Source organism: Cottoperca gobio, chromosome 9 (assembly GCF_900634415.1).
Source record: "Cottoperca gobio chromosome 9, fCotGob3.1, whole genome shotgun sequence".
In the NCBI taxonomy this organism is placed as follows: Eukaryota; Metazoa; Chordata; class Actinopteri; order Perciformes; family Bovichtidae; genus Cottoperca; species Cottoperca gobio.
In genome coordinates, this window is record NC_041363.1 from 20,189,518 (window position 1) to 20,214,873 (window position 25,356).

A 25,356-nucleotide genomic window follows, 5' to 3' on the forward strand; every position below is an offset into this window, starting at 1 on the left:
GGTCAGCATGCAAATGAGCTTATCGAATGGCCACAGGGTACACAGCACTTATGACCTAATGCTGCTGCATCTACAATGTTTCCGTGATGTTTCCTTCCCTCAGGACGTGGGCCGGGGGTCGCTCGGCAGTGAGTGGGAGGGGGAATTCAAAGAGATAGCCTTGAAGTTGCCCATTGTGAACAGCTGCATGTTCGGCAGGAGGCAATTGAACAGAGAGACGCCTCAATCTTATATATATGTTATATTTCAGGTTTGTTACTGGTGTTTTTTCTGCTGCATTAGAGCTGCATTAGAACATTAAGTAATGTTTTTACTGTAAAATAGCTCCAATTTATCACAATATATTTGTAACAAATTGATAAATCACCCTTTTTTCCGCATAGGATGCATCAGCAGATGAAAGTCTCTCTGCAGCCGTCTAAGGAAGCACTGAAGCAAGGCACAGTTTAAATATTATTCATTGGTTCAAGAGCGAACAAGTCTCCTTGCCTCATAAAGCAAGAGTTTAGGCTGTAGAATAGTGGGAGCGGGATTTTTCATAGATCATAGCCATGACAGCTCTGCTGGACTGTATTTTGAAAGATAATCACGAAAAACCACAGACATTACATTATCGGGAGACTCAAGGAACCAACACGGGACATTACTTATATATTTAAAACACAACACTTCTTCTTGCCCCTCATTGTGATCAGTCTCACTTGGTTTATTCCTTAATAGTTTTTTCTCATCAATCTATCTTGTTTTCCACCTGCACCTGTCTATCTATATATGTATATATATAGATAGATATATAGGATAAACAGCTTACATACATGATATGGTTATTTTCTTAATTCCTGATGGCAAATTGACCTGTTCTACATAATCTCCACATAGTGGCCATGGGACATCATCCTCTTATTTGTGTGATTCTTCAAAATTTCATAAAACAAGTATAAAACACAAAAATACAGGATTGTAATGTTCTTGAGTTTTGACCATTAATTAAATTGAGAGCTTTGTTTGGCAAACATGAGTCATGCTCCACAGGGATTTCAGAAGATAGACAGCATGTGTGGTGGTTTTTTTTAATTAAGGAAAAGATTTTACATAATTTATCTGTATATCAATATAAATGGTGAGATTTGAGATGAGAAAAGTGTCCAAGGAGTTTTAGCAATGAGTACTATTTATTTGACAGTTTGCTAAGCTTAGTTACTGTTGTGTCACATGTCAAGGTTTACATTCTCGTACAGCAGTTTACCATGACAATGCTGGTTCATTATTCTAAATAGTTTTTGAAACAGTGAATCATTCATTTCGGATGGAGGGAGACAAAATCGGGCTTTAGGCTTGACTGATTTTGTCAACTGAAATGATAACTATACATAGCAAATTAAATATGTTGTTGCTGTTAAGCTATTTATGGTAACGTTGGTTAAAAAACACTATCTCCAGCTGGCTTATTTTTATATATTGTAAAAGGGGTCGTAAATATGTACTTAATGGCTACATATGATATCACTTTCAAAAAAATTAGGCTTAAGCTGCACGTCCCAGGTATATAAAGAGCACGACAGCTTGCAGTGTAAGACTATACTCTAATATTGTTTTGGCGTACCCTCAAACATATCCTATATTTTAATATGTGCTCATTCTCCTTAGAAATAACGCTTGTTACTAATGTTGTAAGCCAGGTAGCTGGATATAGTGATGCAGATAAACATTTAATCCATTCTTTACACTTTTGCTTGTGTTTTTGGTGAAAGGCATTTAAACACTTCAAATGTCAAGTAGGCCGGCTGTACCTAGTTACGATTGCTAAGTAATTTAACAAATGCTCGATGCATGTTTGTGTTATATGCTGCCTTCCTGTATATCTCTGTCCTTTTATGGTTTTCAGAAATGGGCACGTTTTGTCAGTGGCGGGCCGTCAGGGCCAGCAAGGCCTTCTCTGCTGGCCTAAACATCAACAGAATATAAATTTAATTTTGAAATAATTTTTTCCACAAATATGTATTAAATTATTCCCCATAGTCTATTCTCTTCATTTCATAGCTTTCCTCTTGGTTGCGCTGCTTCCAGCCTCAGATCGAGATTTGGAGGGGTGGTCTTTACGTTAGAGCTTTTATCCAATCATATTTCAGCCATAATGTGTTGCCAGGGCCCACGAAATCTGCCCTGAGGCCTTCAGAATCAACAGTGCGGGCGCCTGTCGCTTAAAGTGAACGGAAACAAAACTGTGGCGTTAACCAATCAGATTTCGAGTTGGGGACACTGGGGCCAGCTAGCAGACGTACGATAACGTCAGCACGTCCACGTCCTTTGATTGGATACGCACTATTGAGAGGCAGAGCTACGCTGAGCTAGAAAACTGAACTTGAACGAGCTAGTTTGTGTTTTTTCAACCTACAATGGCTGAAGGAGGGGAAGATATCGATTTGGTCGGAGATATCATTACAACGCCATTTTCGAGACGTACTTTTCAAAAAAAGCTAGATATCGTTAGAAGAGAAAGGCCAACCCCGACGCTATCTATCACAGGCGGGAAAAGGGTTTGTCCGCCACTTTCAGATCACGAACTACGAGTGGTACCCCTGGCTCACAGCATCCGAGAGGCACTGCACATTGTACTGCTGGGAATGCCTGCTATTTAAGGGTGAACAAGTTTTGTGACACAATTGAGCGAGAGAGGTGCCGGTTTAGTCAGATCTACGAGGACACAGCGCGCACCTCAAGTGGTCCGAGAGCACGCAGAGGCCCACATACAGCACAAGGAGACCTTCGCACACACTACCAACAACTCCACAGCAATATTCTGGACAACATTCTTTGCCAGATACGGAATAGGTTTCAAGACCACGAAAAATTAATGTTTCTCTCCCTCCTCGACCCCCAGCACTTTCAGACCTACCGGAAAAAATTCCCGCAAATAGCCTTCTCCAGCTTAACACAGAGTCACGGAACACTGTTCGATCTGTCCCGGCTAAAAACAGAACTGACTGTAATGTATGCCATGACTGATTTTGAAGGGAAAAGTCTTGGCAGAATGGCAGAAATGCTACTGGACAGACTCGGCTTTCAGCATTAGCCTCCATGTCTATCGAAAAGGACTTATTGGTGGAAATGAAATGCACAGATAAACTGTACAACAGAGTCATTGAAGTCTTCTTGAGGAAAGAAAGGAGGATGGATTTTGTGTTCAAATAATCAGTTGTTTTGGTGAGTAACAAGCATTTTGTTTTTTGACGAATATATAAAATGTTTGATGCTTCTGCAAGAGATGTAGAGATGTGTGTGGCGCACTGGCTCAGCTGTGCAGTAAAAGTACTGCGAATAGTTTATGTGTCTTTATTCTTTATCGTCACGTTTCTTAAATGAAACTGCTTTAGGTGCGACAATGTGCTGTTTAGTGAACACACTTGTTAAAGCTCACATACTTTTAGTGGACTTAATAACACTTTGTAGACTAATCCCTTAAAAGCCTTTTATTTTTAAGTTTTGACAGTATCCTAGCGATCTTAAAGCTGGTAGTTTAACACTCTTAATTGTAAATGCGGATTTATTGATTACAACTCTGTTGTACTTGACTATGTTAAGGTGATGCAACGCCCGGTTATACTGCGTTTCTGTCTAAATGTATAGTTTCTATAGCCATGGCGTCATAATGATGGTATTAAGAGGGGGAATAATTCAGGTAGGACTGTGTAGGACATCACTGAAGGCCTAGCTGTGAAATGCACGGCCCGCCACTGCGTTTTGTCATTGCAGTGATCAGTTACTGCAATCATCTAATCTAACGGAAGGACTTGAGAGTTGTGTATCAAAATGTTCTATCAACAGACACGCCTATCCACCCCCCCCAACACACACACACACACACATACACACACACACACACACACACACACACACACACACACACACGCACACACACACACACACTTATCTGTTTGCATGTCTGATGATGACTCAGAGCATCAATAGAATCTCCTAATCTCTTTACTTTCATGGCAGCAATTATTTTGAGGGAGTAGGTGTCAGGATTTTCAAGTGGTGTATTTCTCATTTTGGAATGTAACTCTTTAATTCACCTCATGTCAGACTCTCCTATCTTTATTATTACACACATTTTGATTGACCTGGTGGAAAGAGCATCATTCGCTTTCACTGAAGTCAATTGAAATGCCTCTTTGAAGAATATTATATTCCAGTTGCCACTGTGAGTCTTATCCTAGTGGCAACCTCCGTGTGAAGCCGATGCGGAAGTGTCTTAAACCGGCATTCTTTCTAATGGCAAGTGGCAGGAAGAAGTCAGATTGTAGAGAAGTCAGATCTATTACCTAATTAAACATTTTAAAAGAGTTTATGGTCTTCAACACAGCATGATGTTCAATTAGTAAATTATTCAATTTAGGTCATAATACAGTAGTTTTCTTTTGTAATTGTAAATGGAGCCACAATAACAACATGGCAGTCATACATTTGCAAAGGTTTTGTTCACAGTGATGAGTAAGGGAAAACCTAAGTGAATCATTGTGGGAAATGTAAAAAAGGCAAATCAGGATCACATAATTCTACTTTTCAAGACAATTCATACTTTGTAGTACAGTTTCTTATCTATCTCGACAGGTTGCATGCTTCTTTTTAAAACGCATTAAATAATAAAATAAAATGAATGAATGAATGAAATAATTTTCCCCACTATAAGTATATTTTCTCATTTTACATCCTGGTGTAAGTAAGTGACAGTATCATCTATTTTAAATGTAAAGTCTTGACTGCAGCCTCATAGCGACAGTGAAGTGATACTCATCGTGAGTGTTATGATTTAACTTTCTGCACCATTCGCTGCACTGTGTAGATTATATCAACCAGTGGAACTGCGGCTTCTGAATTCTTTGCTCTTCATACTGCTGGCCGGCCCAAATCGACAATGAGAGATAATTATCTAAAAAACGCTTGAACTTCAATATCCAGAAATCCCGTAGCATAATGTTAGTAAACACTGGGCTACACCACACACTCCAATAACAAATGCAGCTGATGTGATATTGCTTGATACCAAAGGACAATTAGCTTTCCTGAATACTGCTTCAACAGATGGCTTTTTATGTGGCTAGCTTCGATGTGTTTTTACTGTGCAGAGAGATGTAATATCCAACCTCAGCCTTTATTTTGGCAAATAAAAGTCAATCTATTGTGTCTCAAAATGGAAGGAGGAGACTTTGCAGCCCAAGGCTTGTGGCTTGAGGCTGACCAAGACTATGCACCTTTAAATAAAGTGGTGCCTAAGGCCAGAGGTTGCATCGGAAGACTAACTGTATGACGTTTCCTGACTGCAGCTGTTGTCTTGTTAACTTGTAATGCAGCTGGATATCACGAGATGGCGCTGGCAAGATCGACGAGAGTTAGATTGACAGATGGTTCATCCAATCACCTGTCAAGTATTTTTTGAAAGTGCCAGTCTTTTGCAAACAGTTCCAATGACGGCTTCTCCGATGGTTCTGTGTAAACAAACCATCTGGTGCATCACGTTAGCAGTCTCGAGGTGTGCGCACTCAAAGATCAATCAATGTAGCACAAAAAGAACACTAACACAAATATAAAATGATTTAAATGTACCAGACAAGGTCAGGAGCAAAGGATGAACATTTAATGAGGTTGCGCCTACTCTCCCGCAGCAAGGGGTGACCAGGCTTCTAATAAACTGCGGATGTGCGGATTCTACACATCCTATGCATTATTAATGTTTCTGTACTCAAGCAACTTTCGGGGCCATTTCGTTAAATTATATACGTTGCTATAAGCTATTTTACAAACCCTATTCTTGGAGCTGGCTTTGACACATAAAAAGAGCCTCGGTGAGAGACCTATTGGAGACAGTGAAACCAGGGTCTGAAGCAGAAACTCACCTCACCACCCTGCCAACGTCGCTTACAGTATGAGTGCATGAGGTCAATTTTCTGCATCAACACCAGATTTGTTTACACGTTGACAAACTTGTCATAATCCCAAGGCTTGAAGCAAAATAGATCACATGACCCAGTTTCTCTAGTTTATGGTGCAGTTCATTGCAACCACCTAAGACTGTCATCATGGACCTTATCAAACATTCATGCTCCATTTTCCTGGCTAATGTCCCCGGGCACAAAAAGTCTAGACAACACACTTCATCTGGAGCTTTGCTTTGTGATTAATTATTACATAGATTTTAGGGCAATTTTCATTAATGCTCTTCCTCTTTTGACCTACAAAACCTTTATTTTTATTTCAATGCTTTTGCTTTATGTTTTGATTAGAAAAATCAACACCACATCTATAGAATAGCTCTACCTACCTATCCAATCAACCTCAGTTACAGGTCTCTCTGAAGGAAGGCAGCATTATATTTTCTTCAAGAGGAAGTAGAGTGCTTTAATTTCAAAGAAGTTGTTATTTGCCCTCGATCAGTGTGTCGCCCTTGAACCAAAACATCATTCTTCAAAAAGCTGTTTACCTATGTGGGTCATTGCCTTCTTTCTCACATCTCCCTGTACTTCATTAACCTTTATAACCAGATTTTGCTCAAACAAATAAAGACATGGCTAAAAGATGTTTGGGCGCTGTTTGAAGGCAGGTTTTAGAGGTACAGTAAGCACATCTCAGAAAGTCCCGAAAATGTGACGTCTGACCAGAACGATCAAAACAGGAAAACAGATATGTTTCAATATCTATAAATACACCTTTTTCTCACCTTTTTGTGATTTTAACAGTGTTAATGTACGACTAACAAGAAATCGAATAAACAAGATATAGGAGATAGATAAATGGATACATAGATAGAGAGACTCGCTCTTGACCTATTATTAACCTCCTCCTTTTCTAAGATCATTACCTGTTAAATGAGTTAATATCTCCTCAATCACTGGATGACTCTATGTCTCTATTATATGCCTTTCTATCAGTGGGATTTTACTGAAGGGGAACAAATTACTCGAAAAAATGTGAAGATAAAAGTCAATGAGCTTGAAGGACCACCTGAAAATAATGATTTGTGTCAAGGGGAACATATTGTTTCACTGCAGTCTTGGAGATTACTTCACTCATCAGGTAGGCGGACACAAACTGATAAAAGAACAAAAGTGCTTTTCAGCGGTGCTCACATCTCTCATCTGTAAATAATTTAATTAATACCACCGGATGCCTCGTCCCAGTCTTATAGCCAACTCTTAATCAAAATTCATCAGTAAATATTCATGACAGCACGAGCAAACATGAGGTCTTGATTACTCCATCATGAAAATTACCTCTATTAATATGTAAATCATTTAAATGAAGGAATTTGCCATGGAGTGGGATCAGGACTTGTTCTGGCTCACAGGCAGGGTGATCCTGTTTGGGGAAGCCTACAGTCCCCTATGTCTCTCTCCGTCTCCCTCACTACAACAAGGCCTCTCAGCCAGAGTGCCTTGCATTATTTACATGTTTATGACTAGTTAAGCCTCACATGGGGCCGCCATCTGCTGGAAAGTGGCATGTAGAACTGGAGTGCCATTAGGCCTATTTATTTTTACTGAAGGAAAAATAAAAATAAGGAGGAAGAGTCATGTGGCCTCCAATGCACACTCTCAATGAGGTCCACTGCCACGAGTACCCTAAAGTCCTAGAATGTGGTATTTATGCCTCGTTAAGTGTTCCATTGCTCAACATTAGTGTTTCAAAAAAAAAGAAAGAAACTAGAATTAACTGCACAGATGGCGTGCGACAACCAGTGCCCCATCCGATGGACACCTACACAGCCCTGCAATACCTACCTGTCACTGGCCATTTAGATTCAGAAAATATACTATAAGGCACAATAAATGTAGAATTAAATTACCTTGTGTTTACAGCAACCAAGTTCCATACTAGTGTTTGCAAGTTTTAGCTTCTCAACTATTATTAGTGCCCGAGAGATGACTGAAAGTGGTTATTTAGCCAGCCACATCGGTTTAAAACAAGAACGTGCAGGGTCAAAATCAATCAAGCACTTGGCCTTTGCATTAAAGTTTGTCAAATTAACATTATTCAAAGATTGTGCACAGTGTGATGATGAATCTTCATAGGTAAAACACATACTTACAAGTGTTTGTTGCACTGCTGCAACAGCCAGTTTTACCTCTGCACTGACATTTTCTGACATAAATAATTGGGACAACAACAAAGTCACTTTGGCTGAGAAGAATTCCTCACTTAGGAGCATCACTACAACTTACTTCATCATATTTGAAACGTGCATTGCAGAGAGACATACCGATACACACAAGGATAGGAAAAAAGGACATACTTTACATTTAGTAAAATGTTTTCAGATTCATATGGGCAGGAGACCATGCCAGAAGAACAGAGAGGTGCTGCTTCATGCTGCTGCTGATAGGGCTGCAACCCATTTAAATCGCTCGGCCACAGCAGCCAGTCTGTCTTGGCAAGTGGCCTGTCTGGCTGCCTAGCGGGCGCGGCTACAGCTGACAGGGGCTGACAAGTTCTGTGGACTGTTAGCGTTTGACCACCAGTGCCAGCTCAAAGCAAACAATTTATATGCTCAGGTTTGATTATTGACTGTTTTTGTTGTATTCTGTATTTTGTTGCCCACAACAGCACAGAGAAGGTGTTTGGCAACAAAAGAGCACATTCTTTATATTACATTTCATTTTATAGTTTTTATATATTTCTTTTTATATAAAATATATTTTTATATTTTCATTTTGTATTACTATATATTGTTGGTAATTAGAAACCACAATAATAATAATAATAATAATAATAATAATAATAATAATAATACCAATAATAATAATAATAATAATAATAATAATAATAATAATAATAATAACACACAAACACTTGAACCTATTTTCTTCCAAACTTTATCCTAAAATGTTGTATTGTGATTGGCTGGTTTGTAGACGTGTGTTGTAGCAGGATTCATATTGTGAGAATTTGGTCATAAACTTCTAACACCATCAGGATTGTGCCTGTTTTGGATTTATGACCAAAGATGTGAACATTCGTCTCTCACGATTGTTAACTTTTGTCTCATACAAGCCGAAACTGCACAGTGTAAAGTGGCCTCGAGTCATTATAGATCACTGCTGATTTTAATCCTCTACGTACAAAAAACAAACATCCTGTTCTTGATGTCTCTTCAGGAGGTGGACAGAAAGACACCCTGCCGTTCCTTGTCTATTTTTTCAATTTTTGCTGTCAGTCTGCAACATGCTGGATTTAAAGCAGTTGTCAGTGCATTGTGACTGCTGCAAGTGAATCAGATGGGATTGTTCCAGCACTTTGTCTCCTCATTGCAGGAGGTGGAGCTCCTCCTGTCAGACGCAGGTGCACTAACAGAATGATGTAATCAGCTGTAGACGATACGCTTCACTCACCCACCGAGGTAGATAACCCCAATAATACATTTGTTCTTTCCTTGTGTTTTTGACAAGGGGGAGTAATACAGCCAAAACGAAAGACTTGACAGAAATTCAGACGGATTGCACTTCCACACAATCTTGAAGAGGGATGTGTTATGTTGACAAGTGTTGTTCTTCATGCACATCAGGTAAAAGTGAAAACAGTGGGATACATGAGATTGTATTTTATTGTGAACCAATTCCACAGGAAGCGTTTTTAAGCAATATAACATCTCACAGTCGCGCACAACATCCCACATTTTATTGTCTTCGGAATGTAAATCAATCCTTTCAGTCCCTGGACAAAACATCTGCTTTTATACAACTTTTATTCATCTTCTCAAAGTATATGTATTGGATGTTTTCTTAATAACGAGCTATTTAAAAATGAAGAAACATTTGATGTGAGTAGTTGCTTTAAAGATTTATGATGAATCATAAAATGGTAATATTTCCACAATTCTAAAACTGTCAAAGATTATAGGATTTGAATGTAAGTAACAGAAACTGTGGGATTTCAACCGCAATACAACCAATAAATATCAGAAAACGAAATAGTGCAACAATAATATGTGAAAAAGGTACGAAAAAAAGAGAGATCTCCCATCTCCCATTACCCGTTTGTATGCTCCATCAGTAGTTGCTAAGTCTTTGTGGTCTGTCACAGCCAGACCGTTAAAAGTCAAACATCCGCTCAACCTCTCAGACGAAGACCGATTCCTGCAAAAGCCTTGGGGTTGAAATGTGGCGCAGCCTCAACGCCACTCCTCTGGGTGTCATCGGGGAGCTGTACACATTGATTAGTAATTGCCCCTTCCTGCTTTCCTGAGAGGCTGTTTGTCCCACAGGGAGGCAGCCATTACACCACAGCTGGCCACAGGGACCATTCAAGGGCAATCAGAGCAACAAGACTCAGGGTAACCACTTAGTTGGGAGTGCATTGGCCTGAATTGGTAACAACAAGTAAAGAGCAAGAAAGTCTGGAGACAGAGCTCGATCAAGAGGGTTCACTGTAAGAATACCACGGCTTTTTAAAAGCTCTCTGGTAAGTAACGGGGTTTTGGTTGCTTTTACACAGAGATGTGCAGAGTTGTGGCTCCAGTGACTTCAAACATCTGACCTTTCATCCTCTTTGGCTGAAGGACTTTCTGGACAAATACTAACCAGGATTGTCTGTGTAGCCAAAGCTATAGGTTGTTATTAAAACAATGAATATGCCACACTGTTGGGCACTGTAGTTCTTTTTGAGACAATCCTAAATACACGTTCTTGTGACAAATACGTAGTAGGGCACTAAATTTGCGGTGGAAAATAATCCTCAACAAATTCAAACATTGCTTCTTTTTGAGTTGTCTTTGCTAAAAACAACAGAGCCCAGTTGTTTGAGGCATTAACTTAGCCTTTTTATTTGCATTATTCTATATTTGGAGTGTTGTGTCTCATGAAAAACATGAGACATAACACTCCAAATATAGAAAATTCACTTTTTACCCCTCTATACTTCGTTCTTTGCACACAAATTATGTTTTTTTATCAACTTCTTCTGCATTCATAGTAGGATTTCCAGAAACTATGTTATATGACAGTGTCTGCTCTAAAATGGTTCTCATTAATCAGTTAATTAGCATAGAGTTCATTGCATGGTGACAGTAATTATATTTGGTTGTGTGGCCTGTGTGTTAGTAATGTGTTAGCAAAGTAATGCGGCAGCACACCAAACTTTTAATTAATTGTATCCATCTATATTCTCCTGTTTTTCTCATACTGCGTGTTAACATTGAGAGTACTTTTATAATCTCTTTAGAATAATTCATACCCATATGGAAGCTATCCTACACGGATTAGTATTCCATGTATGTCAGTGTGTTGGACGAGCGTATTGATGTAGTGTGCTAATGTCAGGATACAGCAGACGACAGTGATTCCCCTGAATGCTTTTACTCTGCCATCCTGCATTTATACGGCACTAACAGTGCTGCAGGAAATTCTTTCTGGAATGTTTTACAGTAACACCATGACACTATTATCCTGTAACATAAAACTCACCCAACTACTTTCTGAACGCTCCTCGCAATGGAGGAAGAGAGCAGCACACAAATTTCATAAATAGGGATGAAGCAAAAGTACAGGACGTGTAGTAAAATATGTTAACAATGGTAGTTTCAGACTACAATATTTGTTTTTATAGTATTTTGTGCCAGGGAACGATGTTAAAATAGAACATGGCATATAAGGACAGAAGACCTCGATGATTCAAGGATCATTAGGATGACAAATTAAAGTAATGGTTTAGGATGATCATTCCAGCATCACAGGGATTTGGTTTTGGCGCACATTTCCTTTTCTTTCTACCTTACTCCTGTGATGAAAAATTGAAGCTTTAGATGATTTTTAGAGAGTGACAAATTGTGAATTCTGTACCCTGTATTTTGAAGGCTGTAACCTTACTGCTTTTTGATTTATTAGTCCCTCACAACACAAATTTGTAGATGAATTTCTATTATTTCCTCCTGTCAAATCATCGTATAGGACTTTCAGGAAACTCATTTCAAGACATGAGAAAAACAGCAAAACAAAGAGCTGTAGTTAATGTATTTTCTTCCAGATGATCTCAGCCAGCAAGAAGACATAGAAATATTAGAAACTTTTTACAACTATAAGCCATAGCATATCTAAGAAATACATAACACTATAATATAGCCATTTGTATGGTGATCAAGTAAAGCACATTTCTAAAATTAGGAAGGACTATTAGTATCTGTCTGTCTGTGTGTATGCCTTATATATCTATCCATCCATCCATCCACCTCCATTGGGGCTAATATTCTGTAGGTGACCTGCTGCAGGTGATCTGCTCTCCTTAGAGGGGGGCAATGAGCTGAGAATGTCCCCACACAATGAGTCAGGTATCACATTATCATTAAAAGGCAGGGACAGGACCAGGTGCAGAAGAGTGAGATAGTAATAGAGAGAGTGAACCTGGTTCATCGGGCCTCTGGCCTGTTTGGCAGGTTAATGTAATTGATAGGCAGGTAGACTGGCTGGAAGCACCTGGGCCCAACACTCCCAGTCACTGCAAAAAGCAGATAACTCTCTTCTAGTGTTGCCAGATCAGTTTGACAGTTTCCAGCCCAATCAATACTTAAAACCTGCCCAATTCAATAAAACCAGCCCAAATCATAACGCTGCCAGAAACCCTTGGAAAACCAGAAAACCATTACATACACAATAGAAAACACATCATGAGCATAGAAAGATTAGTTTCTACATTAAATAACTATAACTAGGATATCGCAACCTCATAAGACAACCATATAAATACACTGCCATGTCAATGTATATGATGACGACATCAAACAAGGTCCTCCATTATCCGTACCAAAAGGTTGAATACAAATATTTCAATTAAATGTTTCTCAAATTCACAATGACACAAGTGGACACAACAAAATGTACAACTGTGTTTTTGAGCATTAAATGACAGCTTGTATTATTGTTTTCTCAATCATTTTGAAACCCCACCAGGTGTCGACAAAAATAGCCCCAATTTATTTTACCAGCCCAACATTATCAAAAGTAGCCCACTTGGGCAGAAACCAACTCAATCTTGCAACACTGCTCTTTTCATCCCCTCACATTGCTTAACTGCCATCAACATCTCATCTCTTTTTGTAATATAATTTGTATTTTTGTTAATTTAGATGTAATTTTGGGTGTCTCCCGCCCTTTACTTGGTCCTTCGAAGCAGTCGTGAAAGTCACATTAACTCATCATCATGCACTGGTTTGGAACATACTGCAGTAAGCTAGTTTTGAAGATTTCAGAAGTCTTGTCGTGACTCAGACAAAACATTTTGAAAAACTGCTCCAACAGTAGAGTTGTGGGAAACCAGCCCTGCTTGAGCAGTATATTGATCATCTTTCTGCAAAGTGTTGACACACTGTGTAACTCCACAGAGTGGGTTCACCTGCTCTGCACCAAACCAAATCATCGGAGACTCTTCATGTTTACTGCCCTTCGGCAACATAACAATGACACAAAGACAACACCTACGTTTGAGAAAAAGACGGGGAGACGGCGAATATTCGGGACTAGCGTGAGAATATTTTAAATCAAGTACAATAGCTTAATTTCCCTTCACTCGTAGCCTGAAAAACTGACACATCTAGCCCTTTAGATGTTCTTCTCTGTGCTGTTGCAGATGAAAGAAGGGCAGGAATCATGCAGCTTCAACATTCTCACTTGCAAATTCAGGGATGACAGGGTTCCTCCGCCAGCTTCAATTATGAATGACAGCTTTTTATCTCCTGCCTGCTAATTAGGAGAGATGATGCTATATGCTCACACCAAGTTCTCTTCCCTTTTTTTTTGTTCTCTTAGATACCTGGATCCAGCCTATTCTAGTGAAACATATATAAGTGGTGAGAGAAATGGGTCAGGAAGTATTATCTTGGAGTTCAAAAGAGTGAAGTTTAAAGTCATACAGGGGAGTAACCAAAATACTAAGAACTATTTCCTATTTATATCAATCTCACTGTATATCATAATATACTGTATATAGTGAAATGATTTAACTGCATCTACTATGGAAAATTGGCAGACGCTCGAACATCTAAGGCAGAGTTCAAAGCTGCATTTTAATAATTTGGCTGTATGGTGAATATATTGACATGGAACAATGCTCAAGTACCCTTGATCCTTCACTCGCCATCTTTTTTGTGGACTCTTAACTGCAGGGACATCCTTGTACAATGTCACAGGGAATGATTTGGAACCGGTATCCAGAACTTTAACAAGTCATTTTTAAGAGTTGTATAGAAGCATAGCATTTAAATTCATGTCAAGGGGGCCACTCAGAAGGATTAGGTCACAGTTGAGATAGGGGAAAGGATCTGGGGTCAATCCGACTGGATCCAATTAGCTGCCTCTGACAGGAGGCCATGACAAGCCTAACGCTGCAGCGACATCTCATTCTCTGAGCCGGGGTCTTTACTCACGGAGGGATGGAGGGATAGAGGACTCGGGGAATAATAGAAGAACAAACAAGTCACGACTCCAGGAGAACACCCACCAGATACTCATTAGAAGAGAATCTCTGCCTCTTCCCTCCCCTTCCTCTGCTCGCCAGCCCCTCCTCCCCCTTCCCTCGCCTTCCCCTCCCCTCCTCTGAGTATGTGCTCTTCAGATTGGATGAGATGAGAGGAATATTCTTTTTATGGGCTCTTGGACACTGACAGCATTTTTTTCCATCTTTGCAGAATATACAGTGAGCAGTATTGACAGCATTTTTGATAGCATTCAATTAAAGTTTTTTAAAATCTGCCCGAGGTGACAGTATTTCCTGTTTCAAAGAACAGATATGTTTTTGTTCTGTCGAAGAATCACTTCTACGGAATTTTATGCTTTCCTTTTTTCTTTTTTTTAAAGTTTCATTCTTAAACTTTAAAAAAGGTCTATTTGATGTGGGTCATTTAAAAGGAAAACAGTGTAAATGTTTAATGAGTGGAGTCACTGTTGGCAAAGAGTTTAGCAGATTGCAACATTTGGTGAATAAGACATTGGATTCTAAACGAGGTAACCTTCACATGAGAAAGGGTGATTTATTGCAAGCAGACTTTGTAGAACAAATAATCCTACATCTATACATATTAAGCAGTTGCTTAGTGAAGTGTTGTTTACCCAAAACTGCACATAGTAATATGTGACCCCCTTAAGACCTAAATAGTTAATTTCCAATGCATGAATCTAAACCTCAGAGAAAAGGAAGGTGATCAAAATGCAATCTTTTCAATATGGCATGTTTGTTATTGAGTGAAAAAAAAAGACATAATTACTCACACAGAATATCGCTCCCGGGGACTAAACTCTTTTTTAGTTGTCAAGACAGTAAACAAGTGGTGGAAATAGGGTTGAGGGGATCAGTGGTCCTTTGAAGTGTTCACTCCTTGTTTAAAATAAGCACAGTGTAGTACTTGTCTATTACCCTCCACGGCCGTGGAAAGAAGATTAGACAGGAAGCTCTGTGGCCTTGGCACCCCATTTCAGGGGCCCTGGACAGCAGCCTTGAAGCAGGAAGCATTGGGCGATGGACTAATCATATTCAGGTCCCTGAACAAGTGCCTTCTAGGCCGACTCCCGCACAGCTGTGTGTGCCTCCGAAGCATCACCAGCTGGGCTGGACAGGCCATCCAGCTAAGGTTATACAAAGGGCAAGAGAGGAGCAGCAAAGACTGGGGTTTAGATTCAAGGTTTCACCATGGAAAGAGCAACAACCATCAACTTCTCATTAAATAACTTTATGTATAAAACGTTTTCTGATAGCAGATGGTCCAAACATGGTGTCGACAAGCCTTTCATGGTCAAGAATACAGTCTCAATACAATCACATTTCAAAGGTATTTCTGGGCAAGCCATGCAAAGTGAGAGAGTCAAATTCACTTTGCAATACCTCCCCCAATGTAACATAAGTCACATATATTCTTTACTAATAGGGATTTGCAACTCAAATGGACCGCCATGTGCAGATTATTCTTAAAGCGATGTGATGAGTGTTTGAAAGGAATATGTGCTTGTACAGTGTTCTTCTTGAGTGCTTTTCTGTGACACAGCTTGATTTGAAGGAAATTCTTAACAAATAAGACTAAAATATTACACTTTCTGGTTAAGCAACTAAAGCCCAAAAATAGTCAGACGGCCACAGAAAAGCAATGAGGTGAAATTTAACCTTTGTGTGAGAGCATTAACAAAAATACACATCTCAAGAAGAAGATAAACAGCGCAAAATACTGTTTTTGACATGTTGATTTAAAAAAATGTTTTAAATCATTGAGCAAGCACTGTTAGTACTTAGGATAGCTTTCTTTGTTATCCTCAGACACCTCTGTTTGAATCGATTTCCTCTTAAAAGGTCTTCAGCTTCAACAGAACAAATAGTCTCAGATGAGAAGTATTCAGGGTCATAAGAACTAGATAAAAAAATGTGCCCGATATTTCAGTTTTGCAAGTTAACAAAAACAACAATATATGTCATGGAACCCCGGAAGGAAAAAGCTAATACATGATGTACTGTTTAATTAAGGTCTCTATGACAGCTACAGCAGCTTGGATAATAGTGACATGCCACAGCATTTGGTAAATTTACTGTTTATCAGTCTCAAATGAGACAACGCCAAGAGACTAGTTCCCCGGAAAGAAGTAGAACTTTAGTTAGTGGCTTAACAGCTCAAATTCAGCCAGTGCAAACCCAAGCGCTGGAGGTCGAAGCTGGTGACCTAGGGTTTGCGCTGGCTGAAATCAACAAACTTTTTGCTACTAGTTGCTATAGCCACTAACTGTCCGTCTCCGGAGCTGCAACCCATTCTTCTCTCTGCGGACTAGTCTCCGTGTGACAGGGAGTGAGGAGGACCTTTCCCACGGGTGTGTAAGCTCAATTGTTTAGGTAGTTTCCCTGGTGCCGAACAGACTTGAGAGTGCATTGACCTAAACTAAAAACTTTTGTGAGATCTCGCAAAAGTACATCTTTTATTTTGTAAACCTTCGATTTGATTTGCCTCCATGTCCCCCACCGGGCTCCGTGATATTGTGCAATCTATCAGACAGATCTCTTCAAATTATTTTTATGAAGATAAAAGATTTAACTTTATGCATTATTTAGCCAACCTCATTATGGATTTCCAGAAGACATAAAGCATATTTAAAATTCAACTGATGACTTTTCATCAGTTTATGATACAGCAAAAAACTGACTTCCTAAAAGTTGTGCATTACATGTCAGCATCATTACATGTCATTTACTTGGAGCCTCTCACAATTAGCCATTTAAAACTGTCAACTAAATGATCACGGCACAGCCCTGCTCCTTATTGCATTGTGATAGGACATGCAATTGCTGCCTGGATAATGTTCAAGTCCACATTTTTTGCACGTTATGGAAGTTAACAAGCTTCTTTGTATTACATGCTTATTAAGTTTACGCACCAAATGCACTTTGGAAAGGTTCGGGAAATATTGTGGTGTGGGTTAATAAAGTGCATCAAGTAATTTAATCTGTATTAAACCAAGACCATAATATTTCCTTTTCCTAACATTACACAGATTACAAGGATTTCCTTTACAATATATTTGCTATGGTATGTGGTAAGTGGTAACAACATCATTTCTGGGAGTCTGAGTTGCACCGCAAGGCCAGGGGCACAATGCAAACATTTATACTGAAGTTTTACCAACCGAGGATTTATACATTTGGCTTATAAGTAGATTCTTGATAAATTAGAGTTAACAACTTCTTGATTGCATGGTTGTAAAAACTTCTCTTGGTGTTCTCTTTCAGCATTATACTGGTTTATTTTTTTTAAGTTTGCCCTTTAGTTCATCAGGAAAACCCCTACAATGAACAGTTTGACCAGTTACTTCATTCTTTAAAAAGATAGCTCTGAATTCTTGTTGAATCTATTTGTACAGTCAATCGCACAACAGCCTTTTCCTATTTTAGACGTGTTCTTAGTGTTTTCGCGACTTTCAAGCTGAATGCTAATGCTGCCACCGCATTGACTTCCGTCTAGTTCCGTTGAGTATATTCTGCCTACTCATGAGCAGACAGTTTCATGTGTGACAAACGTATGGTCTCACTACAATGAGACGGCACTGGGACTCAACATAGGTTGACTCACTGTAGGTAAAAAGACCTCAGATAGCACACACCCATGATTTTATAACACCGATAAGTTTACCAGCACTCCTCTCCCACAGACAGACACTGACATTTTTACCTAAAACCAATACAGTTGCCATAATTACACATTTATTGAGATGAACTCCAGAGAGACAGACAGAAGCTGCGATACATGAAAAGAATGAGGAGAAAGCACTAAGAGTCTGAAGTGAGTTGTAACCTGCCTAGCTCCCACTGACGGCGGAGCTTCTCCCCATAACAAGACTAGGGCTTGTTATGCTAATTGCGGCGTATGTATCCAAGTGAGAAACCAGTGTAAAGTAGATTTAAATCTTCATCACTCTTTGTCACATTTATTGAATTCACATCTACATCTGAATAGGAAACTAATATTTTCAGTTCATTTTCAAAGAAAAAATATTGCTGGTTTTTGGCATCATTCCAATGTATGGCTTTAGAGGTCTGAGGAAGTCTAGTTTTAATTTGAGGTGCTAGTGAGGATGGGGGGGAGTCATTGCTGGTGGACACCATTTTCTGTGTCCACATCAAGGATTGCTGAGCCTTTAGAGAAGGAGGACGAGGAGATTGGAACAGTGTTCTCATCATCCCTGAGCCACTGGGTCATGCTTTAAACACTAATCCTGTAGGATGAGTGAGGTAGAAACATCCACCACAGCATGCTCCAAAGATTGCACCCTTTCTGTCAGATCGCACTGCTCACATAAAAAGTACTTGTGGAAGAAAAAAAAGCAGATGCAGCTGTCAGGCACTTTCGCCCAGCCATTCTCAGTGGGGGACCAAACAGAACAGGTTATCCAACCGCTCTGACAAATATTTGACAGAGGTTGTAGGTGAACATTGGTTAAAGCTTGCAGAGTCGGGGCACGGCTCGGTCTGACATTATTTCCTCCACAATGTTTCATCACAGCAATCAATAACACACTTGTAGGCTAACCATGCCGTTTGCTTGACATTCACTGAGCGGTGGTACTGCACGACACTTGGAAATGAAAACCAACAGGTGTAGTTGTCAATAGGATTGGAAAATACATTATAACGAAGGAAACCTCCAGCTCTGCCTGTAAGGAGGTATCACAGCCAGTGTAATTATTGGTTTGCTGTCACAGAGATAATTCATCGAAATTACAGCACTGTTGTGAAACATTCATAGGCTTGCCAGGTTGTCTTGCTGGGCAGTACAAACAGGTAACGTGCTGCTTTGATTAAAACAAAAGTTCACCCTGTAGTTGGCTTAACCCTCTATTCTGCATCGGAGCCGGCAATATTACTGGAGATGCACTTAATGGTTCAATTACAGAACAACCGCTGTCTTCGTGTTTATTTGCAGAGGAATCAACTAACGTCTTTTTTCTCCACATAAAGAAAGAGGTCCTTGATAGAAAATGGGACCAATATGGGATGCAGTTACTGGAGTATTGAGCAGGCAATCACCATAAAACCTCAAAACATGGGTGCTGCTTGAAAGGAAGTTTCGATCCAGTTAAAAAACCTTATGGAGGTAATTAAAGAGGCAAACCATGGAGCCAAACAATCTCAGTATTTTATTATTTCAATTGTTAAATATCAAATTCTGTTTAAGGCTTATTGGGTTTATATATTGCATTTTAAGGTAAGAAGAAAATAATCTTAAATGTTTTACTCCATTATTGGATTTAACATTTGAATATCAATACACCCATATTCTCCTTGCTTGTATTGTCTTGCAGAAACTACAATCTTAAGGTATACAGCAGTGAAAGAGTGAGTATTGTACTGGAATTGTCTTTTTTTAAATGTCTTTCTCTACTGCTGCTTACAGAAAAAGGGCATCACACAGCTGCGAGCACACCATCACCGATGCATTGTGGGAGATATTCCCAGCCCTGACGCACCTTGGACCTGTGAGAAAGGCGTAAGTCACTTACTGCCAGGTACACGCTGTCGCTTGTCCCTGGAGGACCAATTATTCTGTATGTTTGCCCTAAAGGCTCATCATTAAACACACAGAATGTGTGAATAAAATATCCAGTGAGGCAGAAAATGGCCTCACTGCTGACTGGTTTTGCAACGGTATTGTTTGTTGCGTGCAAACACACACTAGGATGGGAACATTTTATAAGATAGGGATAAAAAACTGACAGTTTAAAGGAAGGATAAGGCCAAATATATTCTATGTATTGTCAACAAATCCAATGAAAAAAACATAGACTGTATAAAATATGGACGTCACTGACTCCGCATAACTCCTGGCTATTCCAAAAAATGGGCAAAGAAGTGAACCGTCTGTGGAGCCGAGTTGGCGCAACAGAGTATCCAGCTAGCGGCTAGCATCCACCTGCCACTCAAAGCAGCCATGCATAACTTTAAGACATAATGTAATTTAAATGGGTGAGTTTCATAAAAGTTCACATCCAGTACAGTTGTCATGAATTAGCTAAATAGACTGAAACCATTTCTTTGTACCGGGCTCTAAACATGTGTGTTTCTGCTGTCATTTTAACATGGGGTTTCATGGAGATTGACTCGCTTTTGTGGCCGTTGCAGGTATTGCAGGTTTTGGCACTTCAGCATTGGCTTAATTTCTCTGCACCGAAGGTTGCCACTTGGTTGCCACTTTATATTTCTCAAGACATTTAGACAATATTAATGTATAACCCTCACACAATACAATTTCTAAAAACCTTTCATTTATATGTGACAAAAATAATGAAAATATTCAGGCTCACTAATATTTTAGAACTTGTTTTTACAGCCCACAAATTCTGGCTAATTCTAAGGCAAACACACTCTAATTCCTATCAAGTTAGGGCAGGTGTGCATTTGCTCGAGGTAAAATGCAGTTGTGATTCTCCAGAGTCAAAACTGTCTGGCCCTTGGCACCCTCACAGCTTTGAAGGTCAGCTTCTCAAAGGCAACTGATACCCCTGACTGCAGCTCTTCCTGCTCGTCATCCATTTTGGAAAATGGCAAGACGAGGCTGATCAATCAAGTGTCGTCAAAAGGCCAAATAGAAAAAGAGGCTAAACCGTAGCCCTGATCCTTTGTATCGACTGCTTGGGTTATAGAGGATCACCCTCCAGGCTCTCTTTTTGGCCATAACTCCAATACTATCGTATGATGATAACTGCTAACTTCAGAAATCAAACCGTGTGCATCTGTCCTCCTGCTCGTCCGCCAATCTGTAAAACGACCAATGTGTTTGAATGAAAGAAAGCATCTGCTCTGCATTATAGAAACATGTCATTGAAAGTTGTATCAAGGCGCAAAATCGATGTATTCCAACATCAAACGCCAATATATATTCCAAGAACCTGCCATAGTAGGAGTACTTAAACATGCATTCAATAATGGATCATCTGTAACAGCTACATTTGTTTGAATCAAATAGTATGTATCTGTCTGCTAATGTATTTTACTATCCTACCCTGAGGAGGTACAAATATGTTGATGCAGTGAACAGATTCCATAAATTCAAACTTTCAGTGTAAAAGAATGTCATTATTAACAGCAGCTGAAATTATTGTTTTGCAAGGTGCGGAAATCTGTACACTTCCAAATTAATTGGAATAATACTCCCAACAGTCACAGATTGCCTAAAAGGTCATTTGTTTTGATCACTTCTGGCACAGAGCTTAATATCCTGGAAAGCTTGAGTTGAGGCATTCGAATAAAGACTCATAGGTTTGAAGCGAGCAAACGTGAGTGTTAATTCACCAGTTCAGAATCACTACATTGTCCCACCAAAGACTTCATCAGAAATTACAATAGACTGTCAGTTGAGAAGCGTATTCACCTTATAATGATGGTAATTTCACCCCAGCGTTAAACATCAACAATTGATCATCTGAAGTAGGAATTCTGGTTGCGTTGAAGGTTTCTGCAATAGTTACCACTGTACTCAGACATTTTTGCAAATCTTCAAGATCAATCGTTGTGCTAACTCGTCCTAGTGTCAGTCCTCTCTGGATCATTCAGCCGTGTTGTGTAAGCGCTTTGTGATCAATACAGTCAAGAATTCTCCTTGAGACAAAGAATTCTGTTTTAGTGATGAATACGTTTCACAACATTACATCATGGGTCAGACTGAACACGAGGAGAAACATGTCAACTCTTCTCAGTAAATCACTGCATTTATTCTGAAGGCATTAAATACAGCTCATGCATTTTCCAATTACATTTTCAGTGTCAGGCTGCTGAATTGTAAATGCATAGTTAGCCATCATCCATTTTGTTTCTCGAAGGTTTAATGAAGTAATGAATCAACATAGGACTTCATTATTTCTCTGTCTACAGTACATCCAGAAAGCACTACATACTGTGAGCTTTTGAAACAGGTTAAATTATTGAAGCTCAGACGGCTTGATGATTTTACTCCATAACAATTTCTCCAAGGGCTTTATTTGATATTAATGAAAACAAATAAACATGACAAAAATATTTATAGTGATCACCTCCCAATCACTTTGCTAAGCTGAAATACATTGCTGGACAAATACAAGTATGAACTGTAACAAGTGTAAACAGCAACTAGACATTTCATCAAATTTGATTAGTTAACGCTTAAATATTTTTAATATTTTTGAGTTTGTCATCGAAAAGCTCGAAATCTCTGTGTGTTTCTGTATTAGGTTGAAAAAAGAGCCTTGTGGATTGGGCTTACAGTGTCTTTGGGAAACTTAAGGCCTACATGAAATATTAAGTGTTGTACCCAGACATGTACAGCACAGGAAATGCCTAAATGTGCTGCCATGCATGCATGTATTGATGGGTACATAAAAGCAATATATATAATATGCATGATGCCAAAAAGGCAGTTGCCGTGCTATAAGCACTTGTAAGCAGAACTTGCAGAAACTCTGCAAGTTTTCACATACAAAAGCATTTACCTAAAAAGCTATTCATCATACAATACCCCATGTTTGGAAATACACATAATTACATTTGAGTGTGGACACAGTCCGACTCATATACTGAGAAGTCAGAGGACTGTGCATTATTAATGGCGGTGTAAATTCCTAATATAGAAGTCTCAGTGCTTGATTCAGAAAACAGGAATATTTCCCAGAGAATGAGGCCGTGTTGGAGTATTGACCTAAATGCTGGATAACTACAGTCAATTTGTGTAATGTAAAACTTCTCCTGCCACAATCCGTAGTGCTATAATCACAACTCCGTTCACTGACATACCATTTTCCTCCATCAACTAAACAGCGCTTAAATGCACCGATACACTAACCCCTTGAGCAGCTTTAAGATTTCTTGGCATTTACAGAGTGTTGGCCCTGCCTCGTCTCAGCAAATGCACAATCAATTTTACCTTCTTGTCTCCTGTTTCTAATCCCCCAACTACCTTCGTTCCTTGCTCAATACAGTTCGGGTTCGGTACTCTCACTCTGCTCGATGGTTTTTGCCCGATCAGGTGCACTGGGGATCAAATGTCGGCACTGTCAGGCAGCTTGTATCAGTGCCTGAGGAAGAACACCAGACAGTTCTCTTCTCTTCATTCGGTCTTATTATCATTCACCTTGTCCCACATTTGCTGCTTTATCTTTATGCTGTGACCAGAATTAATAGAAATCATAGCTATTATACACAAATTGATTTCCAAAGGCTTAATTATGCATAAAAGGCCCTTTTACATATATTCTTTTTACTCATTATCAGTTGGATACAAAGACATATGAAAGACCTTAGCCCTTTTATGATTTATCAAAAGCACTTGAGGATGAAAGCTTTATATTTGATACCTTTGAACAAATTTGTCCAATTTCACACAGATTAGAGTTATTAATTTTGATGGCTACAGTGGAATATTTTATGTATTCTCTTCTTAATATTCTGCCACAATGCCTCTTCCACATAGTGCTTTAACATAGGCTGTGAATCTCCAGCAGTGATAAAGTCATTACAGTCTGGAGTCAGGATCTCAGAAATCATACTGTACAGTCTGAATAAAAAAAGCCTCGTCAATCATCGCCAAGCTGACATGTTGTAAAATGCCTCATTAATGGCTTAATGAATCACAATATAAAAGGTGTTGCCATCTCTCCCGCCTAGCCATAGCTATATACGTGCATGTCACTTTTATTGATCTGGCCTGTACGTGTTGATATATAGTCTCAATCTAATTGCGCTCAGTGAAGGTTTTTATGGGTGTTTGCAGGGAAGGACATTTATACGGGGTTGCTTGAGCTCACCTCTAGTCATGTGATTTTGTCATCAGGTTTCCTGTGACAGAACTGCCCCTCTGTCATTAAAAATAATCACTGGTTAGGGAGAAAGATAGAAAAATGAAAGGGCACTGTATGTTTTATTAATAAATCCTGCAACAATCACGCCTCATCTGCAAGAGGTAACAAAGAGAACGAGCTGGAATACAGATGAGACAATTCATGAGTTTGCACTGATAGTTGCAGTCAAAGGCACTGTTATTATGAGCGTGATATAATGTATCAGTTGCTGAAAGGGTTAATTCACTTTCTTTTCTTTTCAGTTTACCTCATGTGAGATTGATGTAATGTAAAAAGATCGATACTTCATCCCCCCAGGGAAAATAACAACAAAAAATTGATGTTACAATGTAATGTATGTGAAACACTCTCCCAGAGCAAACAGCTGGGGTTAAATACGTTACCTTACCAAGGTCATCCATAGAATAAAAGGATACCACAAAGAAGATCGGGTCGTTGTGGGCTAAATGACCTGCTTCATTCCTACAGCCATTACTCAGCTGTCAGTCAGGCTCCCCACATAAACTGTAGACAATAATGACTTTATAACTGATAACAGTTGTTGAGCTGCCAGTAATATGACTGAATTCAATTGTTCTTTAGAATAAAAAGCCACTCATTACATTCAGTTATATGTAAGCTCCTTAGACCAATGTCTGTGGCTATTGCATCAGTAGTTAAATATGTAATAATATATCTTATTTCAATTGTACTCAAGCGATGTATGTGGCGGTGCTAATATGCACATAAGAGTGTTAAAAACATCGGTAATACTTTTTTATGAAGACCACATCTATAGTGCTTTATATATTTGCCCTGAGTGCATTCATAGTGAATTATAATGCATTTGCAATACTTCATGACGACAGTCATAAAACACACACACTGCTTTCTGCTGCACTTATGGATGCTCTTGACTAGTTATAAACTGGTTGACTGATGGGGCTCATAATTAATTGTTATTATTATTATTATTATTATTATTATATTATTATTATTATTATGTATTTTCATGCATAATTATCTGTTATGATGCAGCATTGAT